We start from the raw sequence: 26,859 nt of genomic DNA on the forward strand, positions 1-26,859 counted from the left end.
ATATTTTGTTCATTGAATTTTTGCAATATTTGCTTGCTGAGCATCGAAGTTTCTGCGTTGTCCTTCTCCTGCTCAAGAGATTCATACTTAGCATGCACAAGCATAAGATGAGCAGCTTCTAATTGATTTTTCACAATTGCAATTACTCGATTGAATATACATGGTCCAAAAGTCAGTGCTAATATAAGTAACAACAAGGGCCCTGCTATAGTTGATAGCAGGGTAATAAGCCAAGGTGAGTAATTAAACCAGGATTCGTACCAATTCTGGCGGGCTTCATTTTCCCTTTTTCGTTTTTCTAACCCTTCCCATAATTTGGTCATTGTGTCTCTCACTACTGCAGTGTGATCAGCATATACAGAACATTCCTCTTTCAGGGCTGCACACAGCCCGCCCTGTCGTAAAAAATACCAAATCTAATCCCCTACGATTTTGTAACACTACCTCTGAAAGCGACCTGATAGATTTTCCAGGGCCGAGATGGATTGTTCAATTTGGGTACATATAATCCTCAAGGTGGTATAGAATCCTTGGTATAATTATCACCTGTTATACAAAAATCACGAGACGCATTAAAGAGTTTTAGTGATAGACAAGGAGTTACGCCCACTGACGAACAAACCCACCTAGCGTTGTTGGCTGGGATTAACCACTCAGCTGATTGTTTTCTATTCTCCGTGATATTACATAGGTGACACTTCCCACTAGGAACTGTACACACCTACCACCTCCAGTGACTTGTGGTAGTGTTACCCTTATGTCTTTTCCCCAACTGCAATGTAGAAAGTTGTTCTCGTTTGTGCGGGTGGGCTCCCCAGGATCCCCAATAGCATCATAATATGAAGGCCTTATACTAAAGCATAATCAACAGTGTTTTGTTACATTTGGGTTTGTTTTGTTTAATAATTGGTAGCTGGCATTCATGACCCCCCATCAGCTATGTTATCATTCTTGGCTTTACCTGAGCTTGCAGGGCTGCTGAGGGTTGACACTGTAGTATTTTCCGCAGGCTGGATTCCCTGGACATTTTCTGACAATACCTCATTTGGTCCTACTGCCTGGGGCCTATCAGCATCCTCCTTTTTATTAGTATGAGTCCTCCCCTATCTGTTCCGTGTTCGTAAAATCTGACATTTTTCCTAGTACCCAGCTAGTATCGTCCGAGTTTGTTATATTTATATATAGAACCTTGAAAATTTCTTTATTTCCGTGGAAGGTTCCTGTATACCCTATACCATGCCCTCGCCACCTGTAACGGGGATCCACTTGTCGGTTACAACCTTGCAGCCCATATCCCACTTGTAAGAATTTATCCAGCCCTGAGTGTCCAGTCTGTAGCAATGGTTTCACACCCCCCGTATGCACAACAATACACGTTCGGGCATTTACAGTACCCCTTTCCCGGGTTAGAACTTGGGCAGAAATAAAATCCTGATCGGTTAAAGCATGGCTGCACTGACACCAGGTCACATAATGTGATACAGAAACTGGGGGCACCTGCTGTCGTTGTTTGCTGGATGACGAATTGATCCTTCCATCTGATCAAGCTCCATGTAAAAGGCTGGTGGGGATGCGGAGACCCATAGCTGACCAAAACGATGATACTGACTCCCATGTATCATAGGAGGTGGTCGGAGCCCATCTCTCCAGGGTGTTTTTAAATTGTCGGCCCCTCAGTCCCCTACCGTTTTCACTTCTCTGCCTCGCTTGTCAGTTCGGTTGCAGCGAACTACAAGGTATCGGTTCTTCTTGGCAGCAGCAGTGTTCTTCAGGGGAACCTACTAGGGAGCCTTTGAAACAGGGCCTCCTCCCCTTCCCACGATACACAGATGATACACAATACTTATCGAGTCCGTCTTAGTGTCAGCTTCAAATCGTCAGGGCCTGGAGCCGCCTCCCATTTACCTTCCCGGATTGGTCCTTTCACACGGCTGGCATGCGTCCATCCTTTCTCTGCAGTTCAAATAGCCGTTTCTGTGGTAAGCAAAACAACATAGGGGCCTTCCCCATCGTGGTGTTAAAAAAGTCTCTTTCCAAGTCTTAATTAGAATTGAGGGTGATCAAGTGGCAATTCCAAGTCATAGGGCATACCATATAGCATTTCAAAAGGAGAAATTCCTACATCAGTTCTGGGCTGCGTCCATATGTTTAACAGTGCAAGGGGTAAGCATTTTATCCAAGAAGCCTTAGTTTCCAGCACAAGTTTTGTTAGTTGTTTCTTAATTTCACCATTCATTCACTCTACCTTTCCAGAAGAGGAGGGGTGCCAGGGGCTGTGAAAATCCCACTCAATCTCTAAGGCCTGCTTTAACCCTTGCAGTAAAGCTTTACACCCATCCAGTCACGTGGTCAATTAGGACAAACAAGTAACTCAGTAAAGTCTACCTGTATACTTTGGAAAGGTCAAAGCCCTGGCTCCCGTCCCCCTCTAGATCAGTTACAGAAGACCTTTTTATTTACCCTTTGACATGTAGTACATCCTCTGCATGTGTGCTTCCCTAAAGTATATATTCCTACACAGACATGCTTTCTTAGCACAACATCACACATTGCTTGCACCTCCCAACGACTTTTTGATGTAAAACAGTTAATATTTGCCTCATTATCACTTTATTCATCATTTCTCTCCCATCAGGGAGTATCGCTTTTCCTTAAAATGATCCACATGTTATAAATGGCTCAGGATTCAAATTAGGATTAAATAAAAAAATTGGATTTATTAAAAGAATATAAAGGAATAGAGGTAAGCAAACAGCGCTGGGTGCACCGGGAGTCTCCGCTCCACCAGGACACACACCAGTTACATCAAGCAGCTGATTTTTATGCTCCTAGACTAATACATATTCATTACTACTTCTAAAAAAAAACAGGTTATTATAATTAGCTTCTGGGGTCCAGTCCCTCCTACTGGAGCATGCGCATCAGTCTCCTCTGGGGGTCTCTAGGGGTCTTTCATGCTGAAGGCTTGTAGTCTTCCTCTCACCTTTGTACTCACTCGGCACCATTCCAAGTTTATAGAACACTTTCTGCAGGTCTTGTCTCCCAACTGTCCTTCAGCTTCTTTTTCCTTCCTCTTAATCTCTTGGCCCCCTGGCCAGATACCAAAGATCCGCATAGTATCCCATAACAGTCACTAGTTGTTATCAGTTGTTCTGAAACTCCCAGACATCAAACACAAACAGCTTTCTTATTTGACGCCTCACGAGTAATTAAAACATTCTTCCCCAGCCATTCACAGACACATCTATAGCAGTGTTAAGTTAATCTCGAAGAAGACAGGAAAAAAGGCTGTAACTGTTAGAAATAGAAGTCCGGAATAACAAAAGCAAACAGGTTCATAAATTTAAGGAGTGTTTTCTGAAGACGTGATAAATTGACTAGAATGAGGGGGAGACTGGGACACACTGCATCTGTGGTTCAAGAATTAAATTGCCAGTGCAGGACCCAGAGGCAGACAGGACTGTTCTTTATGGACACGAATTGTTAACACATTCCTCACAATCCCTTATCTTCTTTTTAATATCAACAATTCGTGTCTCTTCTGTTGTTAACTGGATTTCATCAGTCCGTTCTTGGAGGGTCCAATTCTTAAACATCATAATTGACATATTCCCTTCCTTTTTTAATGAAGTTATTACCAATGTACTATTTATCACCCGGTGCATTAATAATGTAAGACAAGGTATCATACAAGGTATAAACAATAACATCTTTACACCACATCACAATAAAAATAACACTCTTTTAACCCATGGTCCACCAGGCAGCCATGGAAATAAATCCCATTCCATATCCTTCCAGGTTTGTGTTTGCTTGCTCACCTCCCCCCCCTCCTTCTCTGGGATGGGAGAGAGAAATGGGAAAGTGAAGCCTGTGAGTTGAGATAAAAACAAGAAGATAATAACAATAAAAATAATAACAATAATGATGATAATAGTACTACTAGTAATAATGTGTACGAAACGAGTGATGCACAATGCAATTGCTCACCACCTGCTGTCCGATGCCCAGCCTAACCCCGAGCAGTCCGGCCCTCCTCCCAGCCTGCCTGCTGGCAGGACAGTGAGAAGCTGAATTTGGCTTGGTCCTTGGCTTGGTGTAAGCACTGCTCTGTAACAATTAAAAACAATTAAAACATCAGCATATTATTAACATTCTTCTCATCCTAAACCAGAACATAACATTCTATCAGCTACTAGGAAGAAACACCCTTTTTATCAATCTTTAAACAGCAATCACTAAAGCTAAATTTTCCACAGACTTCTCCTTCTTGTGCTAGTAAATAATCCAAAGCTAGGCAATTTTGATACAAAGCAGTTCTCATCATTTATAACTATTTCTATTACAGCTAATAACCTAATTATTCTATTAAGTATATATACTGTGGTTCTATAGTCCCAGGATCTGTCTTCTGCTCACGTATTTGGATCATAATAGGCAAACGCCTTCAGGGTTGATTCAGGCTTGTGTTACCGTTCGGCCTGTCAGGGTGATCCAGCTCCTGGAAAACGAATCACAATTTTATATAGGTTAAAAAAAGGTTCTTATGTTATTTTCTCAGGACAACCTGACCTTAGTGTGGGAGAAGTCCAGTCGAGGCCTTCTCACTCGGCAGTCAATACCCATAGGGGTTGCCTCCCTCGGTAGACCATACACACGGCAGTGGAGGGTCCTGCCCCGGTCTTGCCTTCTCCCTTTCCTCCCTTCAGGCTTGTCCCCTTTATTTGGCATCCTTAATTCATGCAGAGCCTCGTTGCCAGAATATTAGTTCTTCCTTAGCTTGAGTTTCAGTTTCCCAGGAGTGGACTCAACCCTCCATGTTTCAGTAGTTACTGGTCCTTTTATTCTGGATGCATGGGTCCCTTTCTGCGGTTCTCACAGCTGTTTCAGTAGTCAGTAAAACAAGGTACAGTCCCTCACATCGAGGGTTCAGTGATTCTTCCCTCCCGTGGCTGCTTGTTGAAACACTTTCTTTTTTATCTTCTGACAAGTTAAATAACAGTTATCTAATTTGCTTTGCCGTATGGCCCTTTCCAGGTTCCTGTAGCAGGATTCATCTGATAGCCTTTCAGGTTGATACAGATTTGACTACAGATACCAGGGTTTTGGCATTCATCACTATCTCCACAGTTTCCCAGCTGGACAGTCACATTAATTTATGTTGCATTCCTTCAGGGGCTCATCACCCCAGTCCTTGCAGTCTCTCTGCTGGTTACACACTTTATTGATATCTATTCATTCTCCACTTCTGCACTTGAATTTGCCAGGTCCAGAGCACTGAATAACATTGTTACAGTTTGCTTCATCAGTGCCATCCAGACAGTCTCTCACACCACTGCACTGCCTACTCCCATGGACACAGTTCCCATCTTCACATCTGAACTGGTCCAGGAAGGGCAATTAATTTCATCACTTCCATCCTTGCAATAAGGATCTCTGTCACATCACCACTTCTTGTAGATACATTCACCTGAGCCGCACTGCACCTCACTCACAGAACACTTCACCGGAGGTGCAGGCTGGCGGCCACACTGCTCCAAAGATTAATCCGAGTGGTCGGAGCAGTCACCTTGACCATTGCAGACAAAGCTTTTGGAAATACATTGTCCACTACTGCATGTGAACTCTGCTGCACTACAAGTCACATTGCCACAATTCTCTTCATCTTCTCCACTGTCACAGTCTTTTTCACCATCACTTTTCCATGACACTGTTCTCATATGACACAGCTCAGCACTTTCGTCAGACCCATCTTCACATTCCAGATCCCCATCACACTGCCATCTGTTTGGCACACACTGACCACTGTTGCACACAAAGTCAGATTCAGCACACATCTTCTTCACACATCTTCTTCACACAAGCAGTCTCATCACTGCCATCTGAGCAGTCTTCACATTTTATTCTAGCACCGTTGGCAGCAGTGCACAGTCAGGCGAGGGCGAGCAGCAGGCAGAGTGCCCTGCACCGTCACCTGTGTCACTTATACTACTCCTATTACCCATGCTTTTAGTGTCAGTGGCATCCTCCTTGTACCGTTTCTGTCTTTGTCTCCCCCCTTTTCTTTTTGCCACTGGCCATTCACCACAAATGGATAAGACACATGATTACTAGTTAGGAAAGAGAGTGTAACGTCTGCTATACGGCTGCAGGCAGTGCCAGCTGCAACCTTAGGTTTGTGAAAGAGCCTGCCGGTGGTCATTTGGCAGTGTAATCTGCGTCTCTGCACTCCTGCCCTGCAATAGAGCTAAGTCGTCATTAGTAATAGTTATAACACCGATCTGGGGACTAATAGTCTTTTTTGCATTGCAAGATAAACCTTTTATAAAAAGAATGCTAGAGTGAAGCAGCACAGCAGCTGCTGCCGCTGCCTCCATGGTTATGTCAGACAGGCTGCAGGGTCCTGATGTCCGCCCCTCTGCTCTGTGCCGACTCGCCACACGGTGAGGGTCGGCTGCCGGTGTCCACTGACGCCTCTGGTCTCCCGTAGCAACTCGATCTCGGATGTCCCGCGTCGCACCGCAATTACTTTAATTTCCCCGCATTTTGCAGCTTCTGTCAGGTCTATTCTGTGTCTCTCAGAGCCGTCCGTGGCTCTGCAGCGTCTCTCAGGGCTCTCTCCGTCCAGCGGTAGTCCCTCCGTAGTGTCTCGGGTCTCCCGGCGCCGCTCCAGTCTCTCGGCGCCGCTCCGGTCTCTCGGCCTGTTCAGGTCTCAGCAAGTCCAGGTCTCGGCCTGTGCGGGCCTCATATGTTGCAGGAAGCATGTCATATCATTCTCCTGCCTTTTTCTTGTCACAGTCAAAACATTTAAGAGCAAAAATAGGATACACAAGATACACAAGATACACCGGGCCCATATATTAGGCACCACCACTCAAAACTTGGATAAAACAGCACTTCTTTTCAGTCTGTCAAGCACTTCGTTCATCTCTGCCCACTCCCCTTGCGGAGAGTACGGAACAACGGATCGGAACTCTGCACTCGCTTTGCAGCAACGCTGCGTCTCACTCACACAGCACAATCGCACACAGAGGCCTCCAGCACATCTCATTCATACCACAGGAATATAATTTAGAATGATAACCAACCAAACAAGTATTGTCTCTGACTGTGTTCTTCGTGAAGTGACTTGTAACACTTTGTTTCAAACCCTTACATTTACACAAATAATTTCAACACAAAATACATACATAAAAACACATACAATTATTAACACTCCAGTTAGTATCTCTCCAGCAGCCGAAAACATACCGTTTGTCTGCAGTTTCAGGAGATCTTTGCTCCTGCGGTGAGCAGCCGAGAGTAGAGTCCCCTCCGAGCAAAAACACTCAGGGTGCACCTAGGGGCGTCCACGCTGCAGCCGATCCCGCAGCCGAGCAGAGTGCCTCCTGCCTGGCTCACCAAAATGACTCACAGAAATATGACTCCACAATCAGTAAGATTGTAAAGTAGGTATGTTTACTCAGTTCTGGGCGGCACGGGGCGGGTAGTCCCACCAAAGTCGTGCACGCCTAACGTGGCAAATTGCTTTAGTAAAAAGTTACATATACATGAACATTCCTATACATATGCATAACCTGTCCCTTTGTGAACACTCCTCCTTATCTTAGACCCCTTAATTAAAGTCCGTACCATGAGGTTGTTTTTGATCTGGTTCTCGGGGTCCGAGAAGCTCCTGTTATCTGGTGGTATAAGTGCAGCACAGGCACAAATGTAGCACATATTAATTCTTAATCAATTGCTCTCTAATTTCTAATTCCAATGTTTCAGCTTGCTCTTTTCTGGATCCACGGGTATTCTACTATTAATGTTCAAAGCCTGACAGACCCCGTCCTCCGTGGACCCAAATATCAACCAAAATACATGGGGTCTTAAGGGTTCTTTTGGTCATTCTATCATATAATACTGGATCATTTTCAATTTACTCTTTAATATTCTGGGGCCCCTATTGTTCCAATTTCTAATCATTATTCATTATGGACTTTTTGGTCATATATCTGGTAATTTGCTCCCTTTCTGGTCCTTGGTCTTCGATTTTATCTGACCCATCCGGGAATTTTACTAGTGGCAATTCCCACAGCCCTTGGTTGCCCCTAGTGAGAGTGTCTTGCAGGGGGTTTAGGACCTGTCACCCACCCACGTATCACTCCCTTCACCGGCCCAGCCCCCCCAACAGGAGATTAGAACCAGTGAGAAAACAAAAAGACCTCCACGCTGAGTTTAGAAGTCTCAGTTACACTCTCACACACAAACACTGGCAACCGTACCTTTACCCAACCGGACAGTATCTTACGAATCAGTCATCTTCGTCCAGAATCCAACCGGACGGTATCCACCAGCGTCTCTGCTGTCTTCGTCTGGGATCGAACCAGACGGTATCCACAAACGACTGTCGTCTTCATCCGGTTCGATTCCGGACACCGGAATCCAACCGAACGGTATCCAAACGACCCTGTCGTCTTCGTCTGGATCTTCGCGCGCAGAATTACGGGCAAAATACAGCCGGCAAGGGAGCTCAAAAAAAATCAAATTCTTTGATTACCTTTATTCAGGTTCAGGATGGTATTAGTCCCGATCTGACTCAAACAGGAGCCACCAAATGGTGGGGCGCCTCTCCTAGATTAAGTCAGAATTCAGGAACTATAGCCATCCCGGACGAGCCCCCAAATTGTTATAAATGGCTCAGGATTCAAATTAGGATTAAATAAAAAATAGGATTTATTAAAAGAATATAAAGGAATAGAGGTAAGCAAACAGCGCTGGGTGCACCGGGAGTCTCCGCTCCACCAGGACACACACCAGTTACATCAAGCAGTTGATTTTTATGCTCCTAGACTAATACATATTTATTACTACTTCTAAAAAAAACAGGTTATTATAATTAGCTTCCGGGGTCCAGTCCCTCCTACTGGAGCATGCGCATCAGTCTCCTCTGGGGGTCTCTAGGGGTCTTTCATGCTGAAGGCTCGTAGTCTTCCTCTCACCTTTGTACTCACTCGGCACCATTCCAAGTTTATAGAACACTTTCTGCAGGTCTTGTCTCCCAGCCGTCCTTCAGCTTCTTTTTCCTTCCTCTTAATCTCTTGGCCCCCTGGCCAGATACCAAAGATCTACATAGTATCCCATAACAGTCACTAGTTGTTATCAGTTGTTCTGAAACTCCCAGACATCAAACACAAACAGCTTTCTTATTTGACGCCTCACGAGTAATTAAAACATTCTTCCCCAGCCATTCACAGACACATCTATAGCAGTGTTAAGTTAATCTCGAAGAAGACAGGAAAAAAGGCTGTAACTGTTAGAAATAGAAGTCCGGAATAACAAAAGCAAACAGGTTCATAAATTTAAGGAGTGTTTTCTGAAGACGTGATAAATTGACTAGAATGAGGGGGAGACTGGGACACACTGCATCTGTGGTTCAAGAATTAAATTGCCAGTGCAGGACCCAGAGGCAGACAGGATTCAAACAGAATTGTTCTTTATGGACACGAATTGTTAAAACATTCCTCACACACATATTTGTAACATTAATACCTCCTTGGGAGGTTGTAATTGCTCCAGAATCTTTTTTAGAATTTACCCAAATAGATAGGTGGCCCTGTAAACCCCTGAGGTAAAATTGTCCTCCTATATTGTTGCTTCCGCCCCCATTTCAGGGTCTTTCCAGTCAGAGGTGAATATACATGTATGTTTGCTCTCAGGGCCAGAAAGCACTCCATTAATAACACTGTTATTCCAGTCTAACAATTTACTATTTGAATGTCCAGTTTCATCATCAAATCCCTTCCCAACAAGTTAGTCCCTGCCTTGGGTACATACAATAATTGCCCAGTGATCATTTTATCCCCTGGTCTCAGCTTGGTATCCCCATAAAGTGGCAATGTTATCCCAGTCCCTTCTGCCCCCATTGCTTTTTAGGGTTTCATTAGTTAATTTAATCCCTGATACTTTACAAGTCAGTAATGACCTAGCTGTTCCCCAGTGTATTGGGTTTGATGGCAAGGTTCGGGGGGTGTGAGGGGTGTGGGGGTGGGAAACTGCAGTGGCAGCCCCCGTGAGAAAAACCCAGAAACCTCCCCGTGGCAGATAAGGGACAATTTCATCTGGCCCCAAAGGGGCCCACTGCTGCCCAGAGCCAAGCCATGAGCAATACAGTCAGTGCCTCTGTGAGAGCACAGCCACGAAAACAAACAAACAAAGAAACAAACAAAAACCTGCTGCTCAACAGCAGTTGGGAGAGCGAGAAACACCCCCCCGCAGACACCAAAGTCAGCGCAGACTGACTTTGAATGAGGGGGAGGAGGCGCTCCAGGCGCTGGAGCCGAAGCCCCCCTGCGGCTGCTGGAGAGGCCCCTGGTGGAGCAGGCTGTTCCCCCCTCCCGTCCCCCTCCCGATGCTTGGGAAACTGAACAAACACCACAGCAAATATGCAAATATACCAAAACTTCTAGACTGTTACTTAGATAATGTCTACATCCCCTTTCCCTGCTCATTCAATTTCAAACAGCTCTGTTAAATACTACATGCCACACCTTTAACACCTTCAGCAACCCTTTTAACACTTCCTTTATCTTTCTCCAGCCCGTACTTTTCTAATACCCGCACCAAGGGCTCAGTCAGGGTCCAATTCTATACCTTTTCCCTCCAAGATACTGAAACAACATATCAATCAATATACCATATTTCATCCCATTTTCCTTCTTTCCACAAAAACAACATTGACTTTAATATGGTGTTATAATTAATAGTTCCATTTAGGGGCCACTACGCTCCATCCTCTAGTTTATAAAGTGGCCACCATTGATTACAATATTTGATAAGAGTTCTTTTACTTTCTGTACCCTCTCACTCCACTATATCCCTCCAATGTGTTAGTATACATCCTAGAGGGCTTTTCCTTGGGATTTCTTTGCTTTGAACTTTTCCTATTGTAATCTACAGTGGTTAATATTCCACTGTTTTCCTAGAAGCTCTTTACTAGTCAATCCCAATCCCTCCAAAATCCACAATATACAGATACACAAGTAAAATCAGACCGCTGTAAATTAACTGCCTGTTGACAATTACACTGAGGACATTTAAACCTGATGAGCCGATGATATGCCTGGGCAAATTTTGTTCCCTTAGACATACACCTCAATGGCAGTTCTTATATTTACATATTTACATATTAACATATGTATAAAAGAATACTTTAACAAAAATGCCCGGGCTTTTTATATATACAATATACAATGTACAGTTATTATTCCAGTTAGAATTATTCCTCAGCAGCTGCAAACATTATGCCAGTTGCCATTAAAGCTTGCTTACCCTCCTCCTGTCCTTTTCTTAAAATCTCGGACATCCCTGGAGTTAATGGGGATGGCCACATATTCCATTCCTGGCTGGGGTCCCCCCATCGCTATTTCTCGTAGGGGATATAATCCCTCCCTTAAAGCAGATTTCTGATTTCTTGCCCTGCTTCTGGTTACCGGCCCCTGTGTTTCATGATCCGATTCCGATTCTCCTGGATTAGCTAATTCGGGGAGTCCATTAAGGACGGGAGCCGTTGGTGCGGGCGGTGGAATATAGGGCGGGGACGCTGTCGGGACTTCTAAGTCCTTTCTCTTTTTATCCCGCCCTCCTTTTTCTTTTAGAGGCTATAGATGTGTCCTCGTATCTGAATTTATCCAGAGGTGCGCATACTCACTTTCTTCCAGACTAAAGGGCTCCTTAGAGTTAACATAAATATTGAGGGCTTGGCATACCCAATCCTTGAAGGAGCCGAACGGGGGCCAGAAAACACTGTCCCCTTTGATGGGCTTGTTGCCCCACACTTCTATACAATAATAAATCATTTTAACTTTACTCTTTCCCCGCCTAGAAGGGGAAGCATTCCATTTCTTAATCATTTGTCCTAACGGACTATCAGAAGGAACAGAGGGTATCCCTACAGCACTGGATTCCCCCCTCATGGGGCCAGAAGGCTTACTTTTCTTCTGCCCCATCTTCCGGAGCACCTTCGCACACACACACACAACGCTTCCCCCTTTTCGTGGCCCAGTCCCTCGTGGGAGGTGGGAACCGCACTACCGAGGGGTCCACACTCGCTTCGTCCGCACTTGGATGTCTCACATGTCGTGCTCCGGGATACCCAACCCCAACCAAACGGATCACCGGCATATACTTACCCACCCCGTGGGTCTTCGTTTGGACTTCGTGCTCAAAGGTTGCCTGGGGTTTACCGGTTTTATTTGCTTGTGTCTAATTTTGGGTTTGTCGGCGAAGGATTTGAATGAAAGTAGTCTAATTTTGGGAATGTCGGCGAAGGATTTGAATGAAAGTAGTCCTAGCGAAGGCTGCTGAAATCAGCGGGGCGCCCCCTCCGAAGGTCTTTCAATCAGATTGCCTTCATCCGAGTCACGGCACCAAATTGTTATAAATTAGACCACACAATTTACTGGTCTATTGAAATTATTTTATTAATCAAGTAAGCAGACACAAGCAAAACAGCGCTGGGTGGCTGGGGAGTCTCCGCTCCGCAACAGCACGCAACTTCCCTTTCCAGGGTTGCTGTTTTATAGCAGTGAGTTCCAGCTTATCGGGACTTGTTGAACTGGCTGAGGCTGCGCAGTCTATTGTTGAGAGGGGGGTCGTTGTTCTTCTGCTGGTGATCACGCGTTGTGCTCGTGTTCAGGTGGGGGTAGTGAAGCGGCGAACAGGATGTCTGGTTTCACTCAAGGATGTTTACCCAATACCCCCTCCTGCTATCTGCTTGCTTAATCCTCCCCTTTACCAAGGCCGTTAAATTATACAACCGTATCTCCTCAGCAGATTCTCCAAATTCCTCAAAGACAATGAACAAACCCCCACTAATTTATCACACTGGCAAAGCTCAGTCAGAAGAAGGAAGTATACAGCATGTGGAAAAAGGGATAGTCCACTAGAGAGGAATATAGGGGCACTGTCAGAGTATGCAGGGATGTGACAAGAAAGGCCAAAGCCCATATGGAATTAAAGCTGGCAAGGGATGTCAAGGACAATGAGAAGGGCTTCTTCAAATACATCAGTAGCAAGAGGAAAACTAGGGAAAATATGGACCTGCTGCTGAGTGGGGCAGGTGCCCTGGTAACGAAGGATACAGAGAAGGCAGAGTTACTGAATGCCTTCTTTGCTTCTACCTTCAATGGTAAGACCAGACCTCAGGAATCTCAGACCCTGGAGACAAGGGAGGAAGTCTGGAGAAAGGAGGACTTTCCCTCGGTCGAGGAGGATCAGGTCAGAGATCATTTAGGCAAACTTGATACCCACAAATCCATGGAATGCACCTACGAGTGCTGAGGGAGCTAGCCGATATTATTGTTAGGCCACTCTCCATCATCGTGCCTGAGGACCGGAAGAAATGCAGTGTCACTGCAGTCTTCAAAAAGGGCAAGAAGGAGGACCTAGGCAACTACAGGCCAGTAAGCCTCACCTCCATCCGTGGAAAGATGATGAAACAGCTAATCCTGGAGGTCATCTCCAAGCATGTGGAGGATAAGAAGGTGATCAGAAATAGTCAGCATGGATTCACCAAGTGGAAATCAAGCTTAACCAATCTGATAGCCTCCTATGATGGGATAACTGGCTGGGTAGATGAGGGGAGAGCATTGTTTGTGCTCTACCTTGACTTCAGCAAGGCTTTCAACACTGACTCCTATAACATCCTCATAGCCAAGCTCAGGAATTGTGGGATAGATGAGTGGACAATGAGGTGGGCTGAGAACTGGCTGGATGGCAGAGCTCAGAGGGTTGTGGTCAGCGCTGCAGACTAGTTGTAGACTGGTAGCTAGCAGTGTCCCCCAGGGGTCAGTACTGGGTCTAGTGTTGTTCAACTTATTCATCAGTGACCTGGATGATGGAATAAAGTGCACCCTCAGCAAGTTTGCTGATGACACAGAACTGGGAGGAGTGGCTGATACCCCGGAGGGCTATGCTGCCATTCAGAGGGACCTTGGCAGGCTGGAACACTGAGCAGTGAGGATCTTCATGAAGATCAACAAGGGCAAGTGCAGGGCCCTGCACCTAGTGAAGAATAACCCCATGCACCAGTACAGGTTGGGGGCTGACCTGCTGGAGAGCAGCCCTGTGGAGAAAGACCTGGGAGTCCTGGTAGACAGCAGGTTAACCATGAGCCAGCAATGTGCCTTTGTGGCCAAGAAGGCCAATGGTATCCTGGGGTGCATTAGGAAGAGTGTTGCCAGCAGGTCAAGGGAGGTGATCCTCCCCCTCTACTCAGACCTGGTGAGGCCTCACCTGGAGTACTGTGTCCTGTTCTGGGCTCCCCAGTACAAGAGGGACTTAGAACTGCTGGAGTGAGTCCAGCAGAGGGCTACGAAGATGATTAGGGGACTGGAGCATCTCTCATATGAAGACAGGCTGAGATAACTGGGCCTGTTTAGCTTGGAGAAGAGAAGACTGAGAGGGGATCTTATCAATGTATATAAATATCCGAAGGGAGGGTGTCAAGAGTATGGGGACAGACTCTTTTCAATCATGCCCAGCAATAGGACAAGAGGCAATGGGCACAAACTGAAAGAGTTTTCAGATGGAACTGAAACAGTTCCATCTGAATATGAGAGGGCACTTCTTTACTGTGAGGGTGACAGAGCACTGGAACAGGTTGCCCAGAGAGGTTGTGGAGTTTCCATATCTGGAGATACTCAAAACCCTCCTGGATGCCATCCTGTGCAATGTGCACTAGCTGCTCCTGCTCAGCAGGGGGGTTGGACTAGATGATCTCCAGAAGCCCCTTCCAACCTCAGCCATTCTGTGATTCCAAGTTTCTGTGATTCTGTGACTGTACAGAGTTTGCAGTTGGTGATAACACGGAGTTGCGATGGGAATTATGCACTTCACTCGTAAGAGAGAAGCAGCACTGTGTTTATTAATGAAAATAGTTGTTTAGCAGGGTGTAATCATGAATAATTGCTTCATTGAAGCATAATGATTGCTTCACTAAGGGCAAATTGTGCCCAACAAATTTGATGGCCTTCTATGACGGGGTCACAGCATTGTTTGGTAAGGGAAGAGTAACCAATGTCATCTACTTGGTCGTATTCAAAGCATTTGATACTCTACTGCACAACATCCTTGTCTCTAAATTAGAGAGACAAGGATTTGAGAGATGAAACACTCGGTGGATAAGGAATTGGCTAGACGGTTGTACTCAAAGAGCTGTGGTCAGTGGCTCGATGTTCAGGTAGAGACCAGTGATGAGTGATGTCCCTCAGGGGTTGGTACTGGGATCGGCACTGTTTAACATATTTGTCGGTGACATGGACATTGGGATTGAGTGCACTCTCAGCATGTTTGCTGATGACACCAAGCTATGTGGTGTTGTTGACGTGCTGGAGGGAAGGGAGGGACCAGAGGGAGGGACCAGAGGTCCCTCGTGCCAGAGGGACCTAGACAGGCTTGAGAGGCAGGCCTGTGCGAAACTCATGAAGTTCAACAAGGCCTTGAGTTTCACATCCCCCACAAGCTCCACCTTTTTGGTGAGAAAGAGGTCCAGCATAGCACCGCTCCTCAATGGCTCCTCTATCACTTGGAAAAGGAAGTTATCATCAGTGCATTCCAGGAACCTCCTGGATTGCCTGTGCCATGTTGTGCTGTCCCTCCAGCAGATATCAGGGTGTTTGAAGTCCCCCACGAGGACCAGGGCTTGTGAATGTGAGGTTGCTCCTATCTGTCTATAGAGGGCCTAATCCACTCAGTCTTCCTGGTCAGGTAGCCTGTAACAGACCCCCACTCTGATGTCCCCTGTCACTGCCCTCCCTTTAATCCTGACCCATAAGCTCTCTGTCAGCTCCTTATCCATCCCCAGGCAGAGCTCCATGCACTCCAGCTGGTCATTCACATAGAGGGTGACATCCTCACTTTGTCTCCCCTGCCTGACCTTCCTAAAGAGCCTGTACCCTTCAAAAGTAGCATTCACTGATAAGTTACAGAATTAGTAAGGAAGAGTACTGGCATTAGCTTTGACCTGTTTGTAGAAACTCTGACATAGAGAGAAGAGGATTTGTTGTTTAGCAAATGCTAGCCAAAATGTTCTAGCGTTGTCATTTAACCCAGCAGGCAGCTAAGCACCACACAGACGTTTGCTAACTCTCCCAACACCGGTGGGAGAGAATTGGAAAAAAAGTTAAGAGCTTGTGAGTTGAGATAAAGACATTTTAATAGAACAGATAAGGAAGGGAAAATAATAATAATGATAATAGAATATACAAAGGAAGTAATGCATGGTGCAATTGCCAACGACTCACTGACCAATGCCGAGCCCGTCCCTGAGCAGCAGCCCCCCAAGTTTTATTGTTCTGCATGATGTCATATAGAATGGAATATCCCTTTGGCCAGTTTGGGTCAGCTGTCCTGGGTCTGTCCCCTCCCAGCTTCTTGTGCATCCCCACCCTCCTTCCTGGCAGGACAGGACGAGAAACTGAAAAGTCCTTGGCTTGGTGTAAGCACTGCTTTGCAACAACTAAAACATCAGTGTGTTATCAGCATTATTCTCATCCTAAATCCCAAACACAGCACCATATCAGCTACTAGGAAGAAAATTAACTCTATCCCAGCTGAAACCAGGACAATATCCACACCTTAATCCATACCATCTATGTCACACTCAGGTCCCACACACTGCAAAATTAATCACCACCTTTCCTGTCCTTTGATATATAGACACACGCAGTTATCATTCTCTTAGTGTATGGGATATCCATCTAAAATGTTGTGTGTTTACGTGGCAAAATTTTGTTAGTGGGGGGCTGCAGGGGTGGCTTCTGTGAGAAGAGTCCAGAATCCGTCCCATGTTAGATAAGGGCCAGTTTCAGCCGGCTCCAAAGGGACCTGCTGCTCGCCAGAGCTAAGTCAATAAGCAATGTTGTTTGCGCCTCTGTGAAAGCATATTTAAGAAAGGAATGTGGTGGTTTTACTTGGGTGGGCGGCCGAGCTCTACCACAACCGCTCTCTCACTCCCCCTCCTCAAAGAGGAACAGGGAGAAAATACGATGAAAAGGGCTCAAGGGTTGAGATAAGGATGAGGACATCGTACAGTCATCATCGTGATGGGCACAACTGACTCAGCATAGGGAGATAGTAAGATTTATTACCTATTACTAACAAGCTAGAGAAGTGAGAAACAAAGGAAAGAAACCAAAAGCACCTTCCCCCCCATCCACCCTCTTCCACCTCCTCCCCCCGAGCAGCGCAGGGGAACGGGGGAATGGGGGTTATGGTCAGTCTATAGCTCTTCTTCTTCGCGACTCCTTCTCAATCACTCTCATCCCCTGTGCTGTGGAGTCCCTCCCATGGGACGCAGTCCTTGATGAACTGATCCTGCGTGGGCTTCCCACAGGCAGCAGCTCTTCAAGAATTGCTCCAGATATGGGTCCATACCACGGGGTCCATCCCTCAGGAGCAAACTGCTCCAACCTGGCTCCCCCGATGGGCAGCAGCTCCTGCCAGATCACCTGCTCCTGCGTGGGTCTAGCCTCTCCACGGGCTACAGGCCCAGCCTGGAGTCTGCTCTGGTAGGGGCTCTCCACAGGCCGCAACCCCCTTCAGGCCAGATCCACCTGCTCCACCATGGTCTCCTCCACGGGCTGCAGCGTGGAAATGTGCTCTGATGTCTTCTTCCATGGTCTGCACGGGGACAACCTGCTCCACCACGGTCATCTCCACAGGCAACAGGGTAATTTCGACTCCGGCACCTGGAGCACTTTCTCCCCCTCCTTCTTCACTGACCTTGGTGTCTTCAGGGCTGTTTCTCACTCCTTGCTCTCCTAGCTGCTGTTGCTTGTCTTTTTTCCCCTTTCTTAAATATACTCTTACATATACACAAACAGCATTGCTCAGTAGCCTCATCTCTGGCCAGCGGAGAGTCCCTTTTGGAGCCAAATGGAACTGGCTCTTATCTAACATGGGTGTAAGAACTGAAGTTGTATTTTTGCAGTGGAAAATTCTACTAACCTTGCGTATTCAAATCCATCTCTAGAACCCCAGTACCAACCTCAAGTTTCTCCTGGGGCTTTCTGCCAGAGGCCCCAGGTGAGGCCATGCTCCCCAGCTGCAGTGTAAAGTAGGTTTTGCACAGCTGGTCAGGTATGGACAGGCCCAAGGGCTGCCACACAAAGTTTCTCCTGTTTGATTTGCTAAAGGCCTGTTGTTGCTCAGGGCCTGACTTGAAAAAGTTTGTCTTTCGAGTCAGTCGATATAGAGGAGTCACAAGATGACTATAGTCTGGAACATGCATTCTCCAGAACCCCACAAGACCTAGGAAAGCTTGTGTTTCCTTTTTGTTAGTTGGCAGAGACATAGCTGTTATTTTGTTGATCACTTCCATTGTAATGTGGCGACATCCATCTTGCCATTTTACCCCCAAGAACTGGATTTCCTGTGCAGGTCCTTTGACCTTCCTCTGTATAATCGCAAAAACAGTTTTCAAGAGAATTGGTGCTCCATCACCCTCACTGTGAGGAAGTTCTTTCACATGTTGGTGTGGAACTTCCAGGGCTCCATTTTGTGGCCATTGCCCCTTGTCCTGTCCCCACAAACCACTGAAAAGTGGTTGGCCATATCACTTTGTCTCCCACACTTAAGGTATTTATAAACATTGATAAGATCCCTTCTCAGTCTTCTTTTCTCAAGGCTGAACAGACCCAGGTCTCTCAGCCTTACCTTATAGGGGAGATGCTCCAGGTCCTGTATCATCTTTGTGGCCCATCACTGGACTCTTTCCAGGAGATCCCTGTCTTTTTTGTACCAGGGAGCCCAGAACTGGACACAGTACTCCAGGTGAGGCCTGCCCAGGGCAGAGTAGAGGGGGAGGATCACCTTCCTTGACCTGCTGGCCACATTCCTTTTAATGCACACCAGGAACCTGTAAGGAATGGTCCAGCAATTTGTGTCAATAGAGGGTTTGAAGGGTAAACCTTGAGTCTCTGATATCAGGGGATAAGAGAACAAAGGGGTTTCAGAATAACTGCTAACTATTGTAACTATTGCATGGGATGCTGCGCAAGTCTCTGATATCCGGCCAAGAGATTAAGGAGAAAGAGGAACCTGAAGGACAAAGCCTGGAAGGAAGACTATGAGCCTTCAGCATGAGAGACCCCCAGAGGGACCACCGGAGACTGATACGCATGCGCCAGTGGGAGGGTTCGGATTCCGGGAACTAATTATAATAACCCTGCCTTTTCTAGAAGTAGTAATGAATATGTATTAGCCTAGGAGCCTAAAAAACAGTCGCCTGATGTAACGTGTGTGCGTGTTGGAGGAGCCCAGATTCCCCACGCACCCAGCGCTGTTTACTTGCCTTTTATTAACCCCATAAACAAATCTTATAAAGCTAAATTGACTTGGAATTTATAACAATCCCATTCACCTTCTTGGCCACCAGGGTACACTGCTGGCTCATGGTCAACCTGTCGTCTACCAGGACCCCCAGGTCCTTCTCCGCAGAGCTCCTCTCCAGCAGGTCATCCCCCAGCCTGTACGGATACATGCGGTTGTTCCTTCCCAAGTGCAAGACTTCGCACTTGTTCTTGTTAAACCTCATTTGGTTACTTCCTACCCAGCTCTCCAGCCTGTCCAGGTCTCACTGAATGGCAGCACAGCCTCCTGGCGTCAGCCACTCCTCCCAGCTTTGTATAATCAGCGTACTTGCTGAGGGCAGACAATATTCCCTCATCAAGGTCGTTGATAAAGATGTTGAACAAGACCGGACCCAGCACCGACCCCTGGGGAACACCGCTAGTCACAGGTCTCCAGACAGACTCTGCACCACCGATCACCACTCTCTGAGCTCGGCCAGTCAGCCAGTTCTCAACCCACCTTACTGTCCACTCCTCTATCCCACACTTTCTCAGCTTTGTTTGCAGGATGTCGTGGGAGACAGTATCAAAAGTCTTGCTGAAGTCAAGGTAGATGACATACACTGCTCTCCCCCCATCAACCCAGCTGGTGATGCCATCATAGAAGGCAATGAGGTTGGTCAAGCACAATTTCCCCTTGGTGAATCCATGCTGACTACTCCTCATAACCTTCTTCTCTTCCAATTGCTTGGAGGTGGCATCCAGAACGAGCTGACCCAACACCTTTCCAGGGACAGAGGTGAGACCGACTGGCCTGTAGTTTCCTGGATCCTCCTTGCTCTTTCTGAAGACCGGAGTGACATTGGCTATCCTCCAGTCTTCAGGCACCTCTCCTGTTCTCCAAGACCTATGATAGAGAGCAGTTCAGCAATCACCTCTGCCAGCTCCCTCAGCACACGTGGATGCATCCCATCAGGGCCCATGAATTTGTGTGCGTTGATCCCACACAGACACTCCCAGACCACTCCCTCCTCAACCAGAGGGGAGATCTCCATTTCCCAGACTCTTTCTCCTCCCTCCAGGGTCCAGGAGTTACAAGGGGGAGTCTTTGAAGCAAAGACCGAAGCAAAGAAGGTATTCAGTATCTCTGCCTTCTCAGCGTCCCCAGTTAACAGGGAAACTCGTTCAGCAGGGGACCCACACACATTATCCCTGGTCTTTTTTTTTTTTTTTTTTTTTTTTTTACTGTTTACATACTTAAAGAAACCCTTCTTATCTCCTTTATCTCATTTGCCAGCTTCATCTCCATGTGGGCTTTAGCCTTCCTCATCGCAAATGGTTTCCACCCTTGGAGCAGTTGATTCCAGGTGTACTGGATGCCCCCCCAAGTGAAAAAAAGCTGTGGCCTGCAGTCTGCTGTGAAAGGGATGGAGAAAAATGCATTAGTGATATCAGTTGTTGCATACCACTTGTCTACCTTTGACTCCAGCTCATATTGAAGTTCTAGCATGTCTGGCAAAGCAGTACTCAGCAGGGGCTTGACTTCATTCAAGTCATGATACCCCAATGTTAGCCTCCACTCGCTATTAGACTTTCGCACTGGCCATATGGGACTATTAAAGGGTGAGTGAAGTCTTCCTGATCACTCCCTGGTTCTCCAGTTGATGAATTAGCTTATGGATAGGAATCAGGGAGTCTCTGTTGGTGCGATATTGCTGCTGGTGCACCATTGTGGTAGCAATTGGTACCTGCTGTTCTTCAACCCTCAGCAGTCCCACAAATGAAGGGACTTCTGAGAGGCTGGGCAAGGTAGATAGCTGCTTAATCTTCTCCATACTTAAGGGAGCAATGCCAAAACCCCACTGGTACCCTTTTGAGTCCTTGAAGTACCGTCTGCTGAGGTGGCCTATGCCAAGGATGCACGGAGCTTCTGGGCCTGTCACAATATGGTGCTTTTGCCACTCATTCCCAGTTAGACTCACTTTGGTCTCCAATACAGTTAACTGTTGGGATCCCCCATCACTCCAGAAATACCCCTTTATAGGTTGATGGCATTAGGGTACACTGCATGCTGGTGTCCACTAAAGCCTTGTACAGCTGCGGATCCAACGTGCCATGCCATTGGATCCCCACAGTTCAGTAAATCCAGTTGTCCCTTTCCTCTGCCTGGCCAGAGGCAGGGCTCCTCTAGTCCTGGTTGGAGCATCTATCACTTAATTCTTGCAAATGCGAAGAAGAGGTCCCTCCATCAGGGTGAGGAGTAACATCAGCCCTTCTACTCAATCGGGGGAACTTCCCAACAGAAACCAAAGCAGTAATTTTCCTAGGAGACACACTTTTGACTGCTGTATTTCCTTGCCATTCACTTACCCGAGCTGCTAGGGTCGAGGTAGGTTCGCTATCCCACTTCCTCATGTCTCCCCCGTGATCATGTGGATATGGTGCCACATGGTGTCCGTCCTGGGTACTCTCTCCCTCAAGCAGGAAAATGCTGACTCTTAATGGCTGATATACTGCTCCACCTGGGTAAGAGGGAATATATATGTTCTTCAAGGTGGTGGACCTGTTGGGACGGTTTCTCCACAGCCGGGATGCAGGCCCGTAGTGGGGCAGGGAGATTCTCCTCATATTGATGAAGCTGGCTGGACACAACATCCACTGTTGGTCCCATCTCATCTCTCCAAGTAATCGCTGCCAGCACACTGGTGTGTGATGATGGTGTGCAATGTATAAACTTCTGCGTCATGGACCACATGTACTGGACTTCATCAGGCTCTTTGGGTGTCTGGTCATTGTCTAAATCACTATAAACCATCTCCAGCATGGCTAATTCCCTCAGGTGCTGGAGACCTTGGTGGTCCACTTGCCTACTTGATATACAATATCTTCCTTGTGGGGATACCTTTCTTTCACAGCTGCCAGGAGTCACCTCCAGAGGCTGAGAACCTGTGCCTCTCTCCCATTTTCTCTGTCAGCGACCCTTTCTCTAGAGAGGGATCCCAGCTGCTTGGCTTCCTTGCCTTCTAGTTCCTGTATACTGCCCCAGTGTCCAAGCATCAGAGCATTCAGGTGAGAATGTGCTCACATGGGTAACAACTGAAATCCCTTCATATATCTCGCAACTCATTCAGGGATAGGGATCGGGTGGTTTCTGACTCATTTATGATTTCTGTCTCTTCTTCCTCCTGTTGCTGTAATGGCTGTGCTTTAGAGCTGCCTGCTTCTTCCACTTCTCCCTCCCAGAACTTCTTAGAAGGAGCTTCTTCCCTTACTAAAGGAGCTGACTTCCACTTCCATTGTTTTATCTTGACTGTGGGGGTGACTGATACCATCAACGCTTGGCCCTCTGGTTTAGCCACCGTGCCTGTTATCTGTTTGTTGGATTCAGAGACCTCCTCCTCCCCTTGAGGGTGCTGGATAGTGTTAACTACCCTTTGACCGGCTCAGGCCAGGCCCCAGCAAGCTTTAGTTCTCCAGCATTGCTAGGGTCAGCGCATATGTCTTTCAATTTTTATTTTATTTTTTCATTTTTGGGGCATTCCACACTTGTTCAGGGGTGAAGTTCAAAACCTTCAGAGGAGACAACCATGACAGCTACCTGTCCATATCCTCCCATACACCTTGCCGCCCACCACCACACTGTCTCAAGGTGGATTTGTGGGTGGTATTCTTAACTGTTGAACCTTAGGAAAAAAAAAAACAAAAACACACACACAAAACAAACAAACAAACAAACAAAAACCTGTCGCATTAAGGGTTGTAGCTGATTAACCGTTAGGTGTCTGGGTAGATTCACCAATAACGCATTAACCGTTATGGGTCTGTTCGGATTCAGAGCATTGAACTACCCCGGTCACGGATTCACCAATGACATATAACCACCCATGCTCTAGTCATGTTTAATGAGAACTATCATGACTAGGAACAATGCAATCAAGCGCAATTTATTACAGCAACAGTTACACAGGTTCTTTGGATTGCCGGCAATAGTTACTGTCTGCAAAAGCAAGTTAGCATGCACGAAATACACAGGTGACAGAGACACGCAGCCTGGAAATTAACACGTTAAAAGGACACAAAGACTCTATAGAGATTTCTAATTTTCCGCGGAGACACACAGTATAACTAAGTGTTCAAATCTCACCCAAAGGTGTCCCAATGAGGGGAGGAAGAGAGGCTCAGCCTGTCACTGATCCCAGGAGTCAGGAGGTCCTCAGGATGGTGTATTCCCTTGGGATGGTATCTCCCCTGACTGATGTACCTTCCCTGACAGTGGTACCTTCCCTAACATCCCCTCTCTCTTAGGCCAATTTATATTATTTTCTATATCAGAAATATTTCTATTATTTTATATATCAGATTGGCTGATGGAGCAACTCCCTGCCATGCCTGTGAGAAAGGCACCAGAGTAATATACCCCAAACAGTAGTGGACCCCATGCCCTGTTGCTGTCAGGCAGAGGGAGGGGACCTAAGAGATGGGGAGGAATGGAAACAGGTCCCTGTTTTGCATCACAGACAAGCTCCCTCCCTCCCTACCTCGCCTCCCCAGGTGCCCTTACACAATAGGTTTAAGGTTTTGGAGCCTGAGGGACGGTTGTGGTGGTTTGACTCAGGTGGGCAGAGTTCCACCAGGGCTGCTCTCTCACTCCCCCCTCCTCAAAGAGGAAGTGGGAGAAAATACAACACAGAGAAATCGAGGTTTGAGATCAGAATGATTTAATTAAAGGGAAAGGGAATGGGAAAACAAAATAAAAGAAAACAAAACAAAAAACCAAGGCCGCGTGGAAGCACAGAGAGAAAGGGGAAAAAAAAATGTTATTCTCTACTTCCCATCAACAAGTGATGTTTGGCCACGTCCTGGGAAGCAGGGCCTCAAAATGCATAATGGTTGTTCGGGAGGACAGCCCCCTTCCCCACAAGAGCCCCCCTTTTTATTGCTGAGTGTGACATCTAGTGTTATGGAATATCCCTTTGGTTGGTTTAGGTCAGCTGCCCTGGCGATGTCCCCTCCCCATCACTTGCCCACCCCCAGCCTGCTGGCTCTTGGGGGCTTGGAAGGAGTCCTGATGCTGTGCCAGCACTACGCAGCAATAGACACAACACTGGAGTGATATCAGTGCTGTTCCAGCTACGAGTGCAGAGAACAGCACTGTGTGGGCTGCTGCAGGGAAAGGTGACTCCATCCCAGACAGACCCAGCACAACCTCCACCCCTTATTCCATAGCATGTGTCACACTCAGGTCCCACACAGTTTAGTATATAGATATTCTCATCACCATTGTTCTCTGTCCATTAAAGTATTTATACGTCTGTACTTCTTTTCATTCCGTAGATCTTTCCCCAAAATGTTCATAAAAACTGTTGATTGTTTCAGCTTCATCTGTTAAAGTGGTCACTCAGGGCAGGTGATTTTGGTTTTCTTGACACCAGCACCAGCTTAGCTCATGTCACTGTTGCACTTGCCTGGTTCCTTGCGAAGTTGACCTGTCGTTGGTTCTGCAGTGTCCTCCTACAAAACGTAAATTACAGATTATTTTTCTCCCAAGGTTAAATCTCCTTGAGGCACACACCTGATATCCCCATCCTTTTGCATTATCCACCAGGTATACCCTGGTCCTTGGGAGAAGACAATCCCACGAGTGGGTTTGCCTTTTCCCATGGCAGGAGCAACCCGCCTTCCCCATGCACTTCCCTACATGCACTACAGGTACTTTAGCTTCTCCCACAGTGTGTAGGTGTTTTGTTTCAGCAGGACCAGGACGGCTGTCAGACCCCCTTTTGTTAACTAGCTGTCACGTTAAGGGGTGTAGCTGATTAACCGTTATGGGCCCAATTGGATTCAGGGTACTGAACCAGTCGGATATTCACCAATAACAGATTAACTGCCTGGGGTCCGAGCGGATATTCACCAATAATGGATTTACCGTCTGGGGTCCAGTTACAATCACAGATTTCACCAATAATGCATTAACCGTCTGGGGTTCAGTTGGATTCACCAATAACGAGTTAACTGTCTGGGGTCTGGTTGGATTCAGAACACTGAACTATCACGGTCACGGATAACCACCCTTACCCTAGTTGCACTTAATGAGAGCTATCACAGTGCAATCAAGTATGGTTTATTACAGCAACAGATAACCAGGTTCTTTTGGATTGCCAGCGATAGTGACTGTCTGCAAAAGCAAGCTAGCATGCATGAAATACACAGGTGTTACAGGTGCGCAGACTAGAAATAAATGCGTTAAAAGGATCAAAGACTCTAGAGAGATTTATAACCAAGTGTTCAAATCTCACCCAAAGGTGTCCCAATGGGGGGGGGAAAGAGGCTCAGCCTGTCGACTGATCCCAGGAGTCAGGAGGTCCTAAGGATGTCCTCGGGATGGTATCTCCCCTGACGGTGGTATCTTCCCTAACATCCCCTCTCTCTTAGGCCAATTTATATTATTTTCTATCTTTTAGGTGGAGCATGAGTGGCTCTAGTCAAGCATATCTTAGTTATGATTGGTGAAAAGTTCTACCCGGCAGGTAGCTAAACACCACGCAGCCGTTCGCTCACCCTCCCCCCTCCCTCTCTGGGACGGGGGAGAGAAATGGAAAGTGAAGCCCATGAGTTGAGATAAAGACAGTTTAATAAGACAGGAAAATAATAATAAAAAAATAATAATAACAATAATAATAATAATAATAATACAATGGTGATAATAGGTAAGTAATAATAGTATGTACAAACAAGTGATGCACAATGCAATTGCTCACCACTCGCTGACCGATGCCCAGCCTAACCCCGAGCAGTCCGGCCCCCTACCCCCGGCTAGCCACCCCTATATATTGTTTAGCATGACGTCAGATGGTATGGAATACCCCTTTGGCTAGTTTGGGTCACCTGTCCTGGGTCTGTCCCCTCCCAGCTCTTACTGCACCCCCAGCCTGCCTGTTGGCAGGACAGAGCAAAAGGCTGAGATGTCCTTGGCTTGGTATAAGCACTGCTCTGCAACAATTAAAGCATTGGGGTGTTATCAGCACTCTTCTCATCCTAAGCCAAAACACAGCATTCCACCAGCTACTAGGAAGAAAATTAATTCTGTTCTAACTGAAACCAAGACACATAGTCTTTAACAGTCCATTGTACCTCTCAAGCTTCCCAGAGGCTTGTGGGTGATAAGGAATGTGATACACCCACTCAATGCCATGTCTCTTGGCCCAGGAGGTGACCAAATTGTTTCGGAAGTGACTCCCATCCTTGGCCTCAATTCTCTCTGGTGTACCATGTCGCCACAGCACTTGTCTTTCCAGGCACTAGATAGTGTTTCAGGTGGTGGCATGGTGTACTGGATATGTTTCCAGCCACCCAGTAGTTGCTTCTACCATGCTAAGTATGAGAAACTAAGTTGTGTTTTTGCAGTAGAGATCTAATTTTCTGTATTCAAAGGTAGTTGTGTAGTCATAATAAGGAGAAATGCTAAGTAGATAAGTGGACAGTAGAAGGCCTCACTGTTCCAAAATAAGGTAGAAGCTTGAGAAAA

General features: G+C 46.6%; 1 protein-coding gene and 3 long non-coding RNA genes across 5 annotated transcripts in view; 2 read left to right on the forward strand and 2 right to left on the reverse strand.

Moving 5' to 3' along the window:
• The window catches only part of LOC137847051 (uncharacterized), a 750,318-nt gene that overhangs the window by 123,961 nt on the left and 599,498 nt on the right, over positions 1 to 26,859 (forward strand). The window lies entirely within an intron of this gene.
• LOC137847055 (uncharacterized) overlaps positions 1 to 26,859 on the reverse strand; it is a 310,848-nt gene that overhangs the window by 87,554 nt on the left and 196,435 nt on the right. The gene's annotated exons all lie outside the window — the stretch shown is intronic.
• Positions 1 to 26,859, forward strand: part of LOC137847024 (homer protein homolog 1-like) — a 242,478-nt gene that overhangs the window by 61,453 nt on the left and 154,166 nt on the right. The gene's annotated exons all lie outside the window — the stretch shown is intronic.
• The window catches only part of LOC137847062 (uncharacterized), a 38,348-nt gene continuing 13,474 nt past the window's right edge, over positions 1,986 to 26,859 (reverse strand). Inside the window, exon 2 of the long non-coding RNA XR_011090770.1 lies at positions 1,986 to 11,518. This is a non-coding gene — a long non-coding RNA (uncharacterized lncRNA). The remainder of the gene's footprint in view (positions 11,519 to 26,859) is intronic.

This window comes from Anas acuta, chromosome W, assembly GCF_963932015.1.
Source record: "Anas acuta chromosome W, bAnaAcu1.1, whole genome shotgun sequence".
Taxonomy (NCBI): domain Eukaryota; kingdom Metazoa; phylum Chordata; class Aves; order Anseriformes; family Anatidae; genus Anas; species Anas acuta.